The sequence below is a fragment of the Hevea brasiliensis genome, chromosome 4 (genome assembly GCF_030052815.1).
Source record: "Hevea brasiliensis isolate MT/VB/25A 57/8 chromosome 4, ASM3005281v1, whole genome shotgun sequence".
Lineage (NCBI taxonomy): Eukaryota > Viridiplantae > Streptophyta > Magnoliopsida > Malpighiales > Euphorbiaceae > Hevea > Hevea brasiliensis.
The window spans coordinates 104,789,295-104,798,648 of NC_079496.1; the positions used below are offsets into that span (position 1 = coordinate 104,789,295).

The window sequence follows — 9,354 nt, forward strand, 5'->3', positions numbered from 1 at the left end:
TTGCATCTATAATCAATATGTAAACTTTCTGAGTCGAATGTTCATTCCTATTCATATATTTTTCCTAAGTTACAGGAGGAGCAAGTTTATTTTTAGGTCTAACTTACATTTTTTTTCGCAGGTTGTGGTGCCTCTTAGTTAGTAGTTTTTATAATTTTTATTTATTTATCTATTTATTTAATTGTTAGAACTCCGCTATTATATTAATGTATTTATGTATTATATTAATTAATAGAAATTAATTGGTTTGTGTATAATAGGTATCAGGGTTGAGCTGGGCTCCCTAGTTTTTGTTTTTTTTTATAGTTATCAATTTAGTTTGGCTCAAGTAAATTTATAATATTTTATTTTATTTTGTTTGCCTATTGGGCCTTAATTTTGGTCTTAGTTATGAGTTTTGGAATAATGAGGCTTACTACAAGCCTCTGGGGCTTTACGCCAGCTCAGGTCACAGTGCTGGTTCGGCCCGTGGAATTGGGTCATGACATAAAAATTCCAAGGCAAAGTTTGATCCTAGAGCAAGAAGTATTTACTTGGGACATGCTATAGGCTACAAAGCTTATGAACTCATGGATCTTCAAACCCAACATATATATATGTCGAGATATGTAAAATTCCTTGAACACATATTTCCTTTTCTACACGAAAAATACTTGAACCAAAATCATTATATCCCAACCCTGTTTTAGAAGAAGATCTGCATGAATTAAACCATGATCAAATTCAACTTGTCCCACCTCAAATAAATACAGAACCTACAGCTACTACCACTACTAATCCATCTTTTTTCACAAGGAAAAACACTAGAACTCAGAAACTACCTTCTTGGTTGAATGATTATGTGGCAAATGTTGAAATAAGTCTATTTCCACACAATGACAGTGACATTTCTGGTTCAACGACATCTAAAGGTAACCTTCCTTCTCACCCTTTTCAATTTTCAAATGTTTTGCTTTGATAAAAATCATGTTGAGCTTATTGCCTCGGTGTCATTGGCCCATGAACTTGTTTCACATGAGCAAGCCAAAGTAGACGTAAATTGGATATCAACAATGCAACAAAAGCTCGAAGCATTAAAGGTCAATCAAACATGGGATTGGATCCCTTATCCCACACATAAAAGACTTATTGCTTCAAAGTGGGTCTTCAAATTAAGCATAAATAAGATGGTAGTGTGGATAGATAAAAAACGCGACTCCTTGCAAAAGGCTTCAACCAGCTCGAAGGCATCTACTATACTGATAGCTTTAACCCAATTGCGAAATTGGTGACTGTCCGTCCTAGCTATTGCTACAGCAGTTGGATATAAACAATGCCTATTTGCATGGTTCAATTGAAGAACTTTATATGTTACCACCACATGGTTACACAGAAGCCAAGGAAGGTCAAGTTTGCAAGCTCAAAAAGTCACTCTAATGGAATGAGGAATTTACCTCTAAGCCACTACAATTTGGATCCATTCAGTGCCAACATGATCATCGCTTATATACTCGAGGTACGGTGAATGCTTCCTAGCACTAATTATATGTCGATGATGTGTTAATTTTTGGGCCATGTGAAACTGACATTCTTAGTACCAAAGCATTCCTTAACGAAGCTTTCACTATCAAAGACATGCATGTGAATTGCAAATTTTTTCCTTGGGCTAGAGCTTGCTCAGTCCACTGCAGACATGTATCTTAACCAGAAAAAATACATTCTAGATATCTTAAGTGACCTCGGCATGAATAATGCAAAAACAACACAAGTACCAATTCCAAGAGTTATCAAGCTTTCCCTCTAAATCAAGTGATTTTCTTCCCAATCCTAGCAAAAAATAAATAAATAAATAAATAGAGATTAGTTGGTACTTTACTCTATCTGAGTCTCATAAGACCGGGCATTTCCTTCCTTCTCTATGCAACAATTAAGCCATTACATGCAGCAACCTCAAATACACTGGGATGCAGCTTTACTTGTTCTATGGTACTTTAAAGGATGCCCCGGCAAGGGACTTTTCTTCCCTGCAAATAATGCTTCTACATTGACAGCCTTATATAATGGGCATCATGCACTAAAAATCCTGAACAGGTTTTTGCATCTTCCTTGGCACATCTCTAATTTATTGGAAATACAAGAAACAACCAACCGTAAGTCGATCATTAGCTGAAGCCGATTATCGGAGTATGGCATCCACGGAAATGTTGCATATAATAAAGCTAATAAAATGGTGCGTTGTGGTATCAAGAAAATGCACAATGCAATGAGGCACAAGAGAATCAATTTGTTAGATGAAAATATGGGATTTTGTTTTGCATGTAATTGCTGGCGTGAACTGTACATAACTGGGCTATATTATTCTAGATTTTCCTTCGTTTTGTATAAATATAAACTGCATAGTGACAATCCAATATATGAGAAAACAATTTTCTCTTTTTTTTTTTTTTGGGTCTTCTCTAATATCAGAGAGTCATTTCTTCTTCCTTGATATACTCTGTGCACTTTTCTTCTTCTTTTATTTGGACAACAATTATAGAAAACTAAAGAAGAGAAAACAATGAAAATTAAATTTCTTAATTTTTCTCTAAACTTATAAAAAAATTTTCACTAATTTAAAGTGAAAAGAAAATAAATGAGAAAATAAGAAAGTTATAAAATAATGAAATTATGAATATAACTTTGACGCCATATATAAATAGCAAACGCTACATAATTAATGAGGGTACAACAATAAAAATAGGTTTTATAAACTCATTTCTTTTTATATCTATCTATTTTTTTCACATAAAATAATTAGACAATATAATGAAAAATATTCGTTTTTTCTTCTTTTAATGTTATCTAAATTTTTTTAATTTTTCCATAAACAATATACCAACGATTCATTGGCATCACCAATTATCAACCCGTCAATTAATTATTTTATTCAAAATTTTAAATTTTTTCTTGTTTTTTCATATTAATATTACTCAAGGTCGATGTACATAGTTAATCACCAATGACATCAAACAATCAATCGATTATTCATTTATATACTATTCATTTTTTTTATTTGACTTCAACAGTTATTACAACGAAATAAGCCCATCGCTATTTACCGATGCCAATTATCCGTAGATAACATTTTTCTATGATTAATTTCTTTTTCTACTATTTACAGACGGCATGTAGCCATTGGAAATTTCCGGCAATTCCACTTCTGATTTTCCCACCAACGTTTAGCATTATATTTACCAACGATAAGGCTCCACTGATGATATTTTCAGAGGCAATTCCATCAGTAAAGTCGTCGTTAAAATTTATTTGATTTTTCACCCTTAATCCATAGGTAATATTCATTGGTAATTTACCTTGAGAACTGTCAGTAATTTTTATAATTATTTTATGTCTTTCTTGTGATGATTAGGGATGGCAATTGGTTAGATTTTTATGGAATACCCAATCCGTCCAAATCTTAATAGGATGAGTTTGAATAATATATAATCGAGTTTGAATAATATATAATCGGGTTTGAAATTTAATACCATGACGGGTTCAGATCCGATTTAGATTTTAGATATTAGATATCTGTTACTTGAACCCATTTATATAAATATTTTATTGAATATAATATGTATTTTTTATAATTATATTTATAAATTTTTGTATATTTTATTTTATATAAAATAAATTAAAATATTTTACGGAATTATTAAATTTTTAAAATATAAATTATTAGTGAAAATAATTTTTTATTCAAATTATTAATTAAAATATATTAAATTAAATAGATTTAGGTATTTTTCAAGTAATAATGATTGGATTTAGAACAGGTTCGAGTAGTTGAAAATAAATTTTAATTGAATTTGAAACAAATTTAAATTTTAAAAATATTAATCGCGTCGGCGAGATGATTTTCACAGGTCATCTACCTATTACCATCCCAAGTGGTGATTAAGTACTAAAAGTAAATTGTGAATTTTTTAGATGGAAGGAAATGAAATCTTTAAGGGGAAATAATGTAATTATTAAAATACAAAGTTAAATGATAAATGAGTAAATAATTTCAGTAACTAAAGATTAAAAGTAATTCAATTTTTTTTATTTTCGGTCGAAGGTTTTTTTTTAAGATAATTAAAAAAATAATAATTTTGATTCCTTACCAGCTTTGGGATAGAAAAAAATAATTAAAAAGAGGCATTTCTAACGGCTTTACATTCCTTACCAGGCTTGAGATAGAATCGCACCAGGTCTGGCCTCTCCAACTTTTATTCGCCATACACAATTCCAGCCATTGAGCCACGCCCGCTGCTAATTGTTAAATGGTAAATTTATTTTCTGCTGTCCAACAACAAAATGGCACTCTTATTAAGCAAAACTTAAAGTTCGACGCAAGCACTAATCAATTTACTCGTGAAATCATTAAAAGTTAATTCTGAATTCATCTAATCAGCCAAAGCAAACTCTAATTACCGTCACCCTGACAAGGTTATTTAAGGAAATTATCTGGGTGTTTTAAATTGATCCTGACTTATGCTGCGTCATGTTTACTTTCTGTTTAAGATTTAATCATGTAAGATGCGTTGGATGACATGCATTTTTACATGGAGTTTTTCCTCTTTGTATCCAGGTTGATCGATAGGTCAATTTATTCATATTGTGTGCAACTTCATCAGTCTTTACACTTGCTGATTCGTCCCATGGTTTTTTCTTAATACTAATTCTAAATGTTAATTTGGGATTGAATTTATTTATTTATTTATTTATTTATGGGTTGGTCTGTTCCATCAGGAGGACTTTTCATCAGACTATATATCTAAATAATCAATTGTTGTTAATTATTGGAGCTCATTTGATATTCCAGCGTACACAAATAAATAAATAACCATTTACGATTATACAACATGCAGCTAATTGCGCAACCTGGAATTAAGCATCAAATAATAATGGTGCAAGAAGCAAGCGATTGGTTCGACAAGTTCCTCAAGCAATAATGCTGTTCAGTTAAATCATCTGTTTCATGTTGAAATATTTTATTGTGAATTATGTTTATACCTAAACCTAGGAGCTCTTGCTTTAACCTGTCCAAGTCCAAGTGATGTTACAGTGTTTAATCCCTATATTCAAGTTGACCTTAATTGTCATATGCAAATTTAAGATGTTTATTTAATTAAAATATCACTGCAAATATATAATATCTCTTATCAATGCTTGTCCCCTAACTATATAGATTCAGCTTGAATTTGCTAAAGGGCACTAGTAAATTTTGCTTGTTTATGCTAAAGCAATACGTTTTAGGGCTCCATCAACAACAAAATCTGTCCTTCTATTTCTCGTCAAATAAACTTAATTAATTTCATCAAACGTAGATCATCTCTTGCAGCAACCACTGGCTTCAGCATGTATGGTCTGATCAAGTACATGCCTGCATGTTACATAGAAAAATCTCATATGCAACCAAATAACAAATTACACCACATTTTGACCATCTATCTCAAGAATTCCATTACTGTAACAGACTAACAAGACGGCGTAAGATTCCCGTTTTTTCTATAGAACCATCAGGATTCAAGAGAAGTCTTTCCCTGCTAGTAAATCTCACAATTTGGATTTAACAAGTTTGAGTTTGATCTCTTAAGATACAATCTAAAGGCTAGTGGCTAACCTAGTTGATATCTGTGAACTCTCTCTGAACTTTCATGGATCATGGAGAGAAAAGAACGGCAAGAAAGATCAAAAAAAAAAAAAAAAGGAGACATTGCCCAACAAGGTTCTTGAAATAATTTTGTCAAAGATTAAGGCTAGAGCATACAACAGCTCTGAAAATTATTTTGGCATTTATCCTAAAATTGCTCAACACTCATCAGAAAATGCTCTTATTAACAAAGAAATTCCTGCACCTATTCAGCCTTTCTTTGCTGAGGCCGCAAGTCTAGCATACATTCTTGCCATGGATTGATAACCTCTGATATCACCAGAACGTAGAAGATTTCCTGCACAAAAGGAGTGGTCAGTAAGAGGAAACACCATCACCATGTACACAACTGTTGTATGCATGCAGAACATAGGTATTACGTATTTAATCATTCAATGCTCAAAGAACACTTGGTTAACGTCTCAAACCCATAGCTCTCCAACAAAATTCATTCTTTCAGAACAAAACCTTTCTATTGCAGATTTTGTCTACATGCATCTGGTACTTCACATACCAGGGTAAATTAGTACCAAGCCTTCACAATCCCACCCCCACACCCACTCCCCCCCGCCCCCCTTGCTTTCGCTCTCTTCCTATCTCTACCTCTCTGCTGAGCCTGTAACTTTATTCAAGAAACTTAGAAAAGAGCAACATTGATGACAAGGGAACTAGGACTAGTACATGAGAAAAGGACAGCTGACAGCTTCAATGTCTTATGGCCCTTCATTTACAATTAGCTAAATGTCTCATTTTCCTTTTGTTCTTTTGTTTCACCATCCCCATGATTGGTTGTACTAATTGGTTGTACTAATTCTTTAATTTTTGTATCATCCTCATGCTCACACGATTATTTATTAACACATGTTCCAAGTTGAGGGATTCATGCCTTTTAAAACTGAAGATTTAAAGCGCCTTTCCTCTTCAAAGTAAACCCCAACCGTTTAAATAGAAAGTTTTAAACATGAATCAACTTACCTGAATCACAGTTTAAAGGGCTATCAGCTTCAGGGTGGGCCATCAAAGCAATTATAGCCCTGCAAACAGACTGAAGTGTCCAGGCTGGGCTCCATGCATTCTTCAAGATATCAAGGCATATCTCTCCTGTCTGCCAGAGAAATTAATAAAAAACTAATAAATACTCAGCCAACTTCTCATCATTACAATACTCTGCACAAATCTAAAGCACCACCTCATAATCTCTATGACTTAATAAAAGAAGAACTAACGGGTAATCTAGCCCAAAACAAGGGTCAATTAGCAAGTTTCTAATCCAACCATGGTTCCAAAGCATTAATCATAATTCATAAACATTAGAGGTTGATACAGTTTCATATGGTTCTCTGAAAAGATGAGGGCAAAATTGCCAGCTGCGATAATCTACTCAGTTGAAATCATTCAAATGCTTAATTGTCACCAACTAAACGTCCAAAGTCTAATAAACAGAGAGAGAGAAATACCAAGCGAGAAAACTATAATACTATAAAATTCATACCTTAAAATGCACATTTGGATGAAATATTTTTGTTAAGAACCGCACTTGAGGAGGTTGCAGAGGAAACTGCTCTGGAATAGAAAAGGCAAGTTGGAAGACTCCGCCCTCATAAGGAGTCTCTGTTGGTCCCTGTGCACAAAAGGTGAAATCAATCCACTGAACAACTCAATTACTACCAAATTTCCTCAAGGACTAAGCCTACCTTGATAAGGGCAGTCTACTTAAAGATGTTGGAATCATCACAAACTAATTGAATACCAGGATCAACTGCTTTCTCACGCTGCACCTCCTTGTATTCCTTGAATAGCCTTGCCCTTGACGCCTGCCCACGGCACAAGACACACGGAAAAGCTTATAGGTATGGCTCAACTTTCTCAAACCCACATGAAAGTCTGAATTCCATGCGTTGCTTCTCTCTCTCTCACAGAAACACTCACACAATACACCAAGAACAAATGAAGCTAACCTGCATGCTAGTCCTTGGTAACCCAACAGACTTCAAAGAAAACCCAATAAATCCGACGGTGATCCAGTACCTGCTAAATTGGAAATGACAAATTGGGGTTTTTAAAAAAAAATAAAGAAATTGACATATGAAAATGTAACAAATTCCAGCAAAACTAAATATATGAGCACTTCAACAAGAAAACAACCTACAGACCACATAAAATGAGTAAACCTTAACTGATAATTGAGAATGGGAGGAGATTTGCAAACCCCAAAACAGTTATATAATTCAAAACTTTCTCAACGTTTTTCCTGCTGATTTTCTCGGAGTCCAAATAGATGATGCCAATTTTTATTGGCATATCGAAACAAAGTAATTCACTTGATCAAGGTTATTATGAGCACGGAATTGAAAGTCACCTGGTGAAGCCACTGTGATGCGATAAAGATGGCAGAGGACTTCGATGATGTAATCCGATTATTGGGAGAGGGGAGGACTTGTTTATTGCAAAAGGCAAAGAGCTTGCAAATTTAATCCTCTGCATCCCGGTCCATTGATAGTGTTTTGATCAGTAGGCTTTACCATCCCTACCGTCCACACCAAATCTAACGCATCAATATAATTTTATGCGTGAATTTAATTTATGTTTATTAAATAAAATTCAAACTGATTGATCTGTAAAATATTTCTTACTTAGAAAAATTAAATAAAATAAATTTAATTAATACAAAAACGATGTAAATGATTTCCAAAAATATTTTTATAATTTTTGAAGTGCTATAAATAATTACTTGGACTGCAGACAAGTTAAGAACCCAAGATGGAGTTTGGACGATTGAACCTAGATTAAGTCTCTTATAGCTCCCAAATGGGCATTATAATAATTGTTGTGAGCTTGAGACTTATGTTGTTGCTTTTTGTTGAGTTTTCTTGCAAGAGGTTAGATTCAGTTATAGGAGAGATTCTGTTGAAATTTCGAGAAGAATCTAAGATTAATTCTTACTTCTTAGTTTAAATTAGTTAATTATTTTATTAATAAATTGATAGGGATCAGTGTGTCTAATAAGTGATTGGGTCAACCGTCTTCTCCTTCTAGTCAGACCAGCTACAGTCGAGTCAACTAGTCTGCGAGTTAGATATTGATTACTTTTATAATTTCAATATTAATTATAGATCTGGCATGTTCATACATTTTATAAATATTTAATCATGCACATAAATAGTTAATATATATTATGAGCATTTTAGTTGCTATATATTTAATTATTGTTATTTGATTGTGATTACCGCTCTGAGGATAATTTATAGCTGGGTGTGTTATTTATATATGATATATATAGATATAGATTGGACGAGTAGTCATGGCTTTAGTTAGTCTCGATGGAACCTGATTCTTATGGATATGAAAAGTCGGGGTGAGATGCTTTGAGTTGATCTCACTGGCCCCCGCACTTAGATTTAGGCGAAAGTCCGTTTTGAGTTGAGCTCGCCGATGGGATTTGGATTGAGAGAGCTATATAGGACATCAGCTTCCATATTTATGTATTGATGTGATACATTATATGCGTAAGTAGCTCCAAATTATCTGCTCATATGAATATTGGATAAATTACTTGTTATATGTGTTGGATGTGCATTTCATGGTAGAATTGTACCAGTGGTAGGTAGTAATAGAAATTGTATCTATAATAAATATCTAAACTCTCTGAGTCAAACGCTCATTCCTGTTTAAATATTTTTTCAGGTTGCAAAAGGAGTAAG

At 33.3% G+C, this 9,354-nt stretch overlaps 1 pseudogene; it reads right to left on the reverse strand.

Annotated features, from left to right (window-relative positions):
* Nucleotides 1–5,437: 5,437 nt before the first annotated feature.
* On the reverse strand, nucleotides 5,438–8,155 carry LOC110639760 (protein PEROXIN-4-like; annotated as a pseudogene).
* Nucleotides 8,156–9,354: the final 1,199 nt, after the last annotated feature.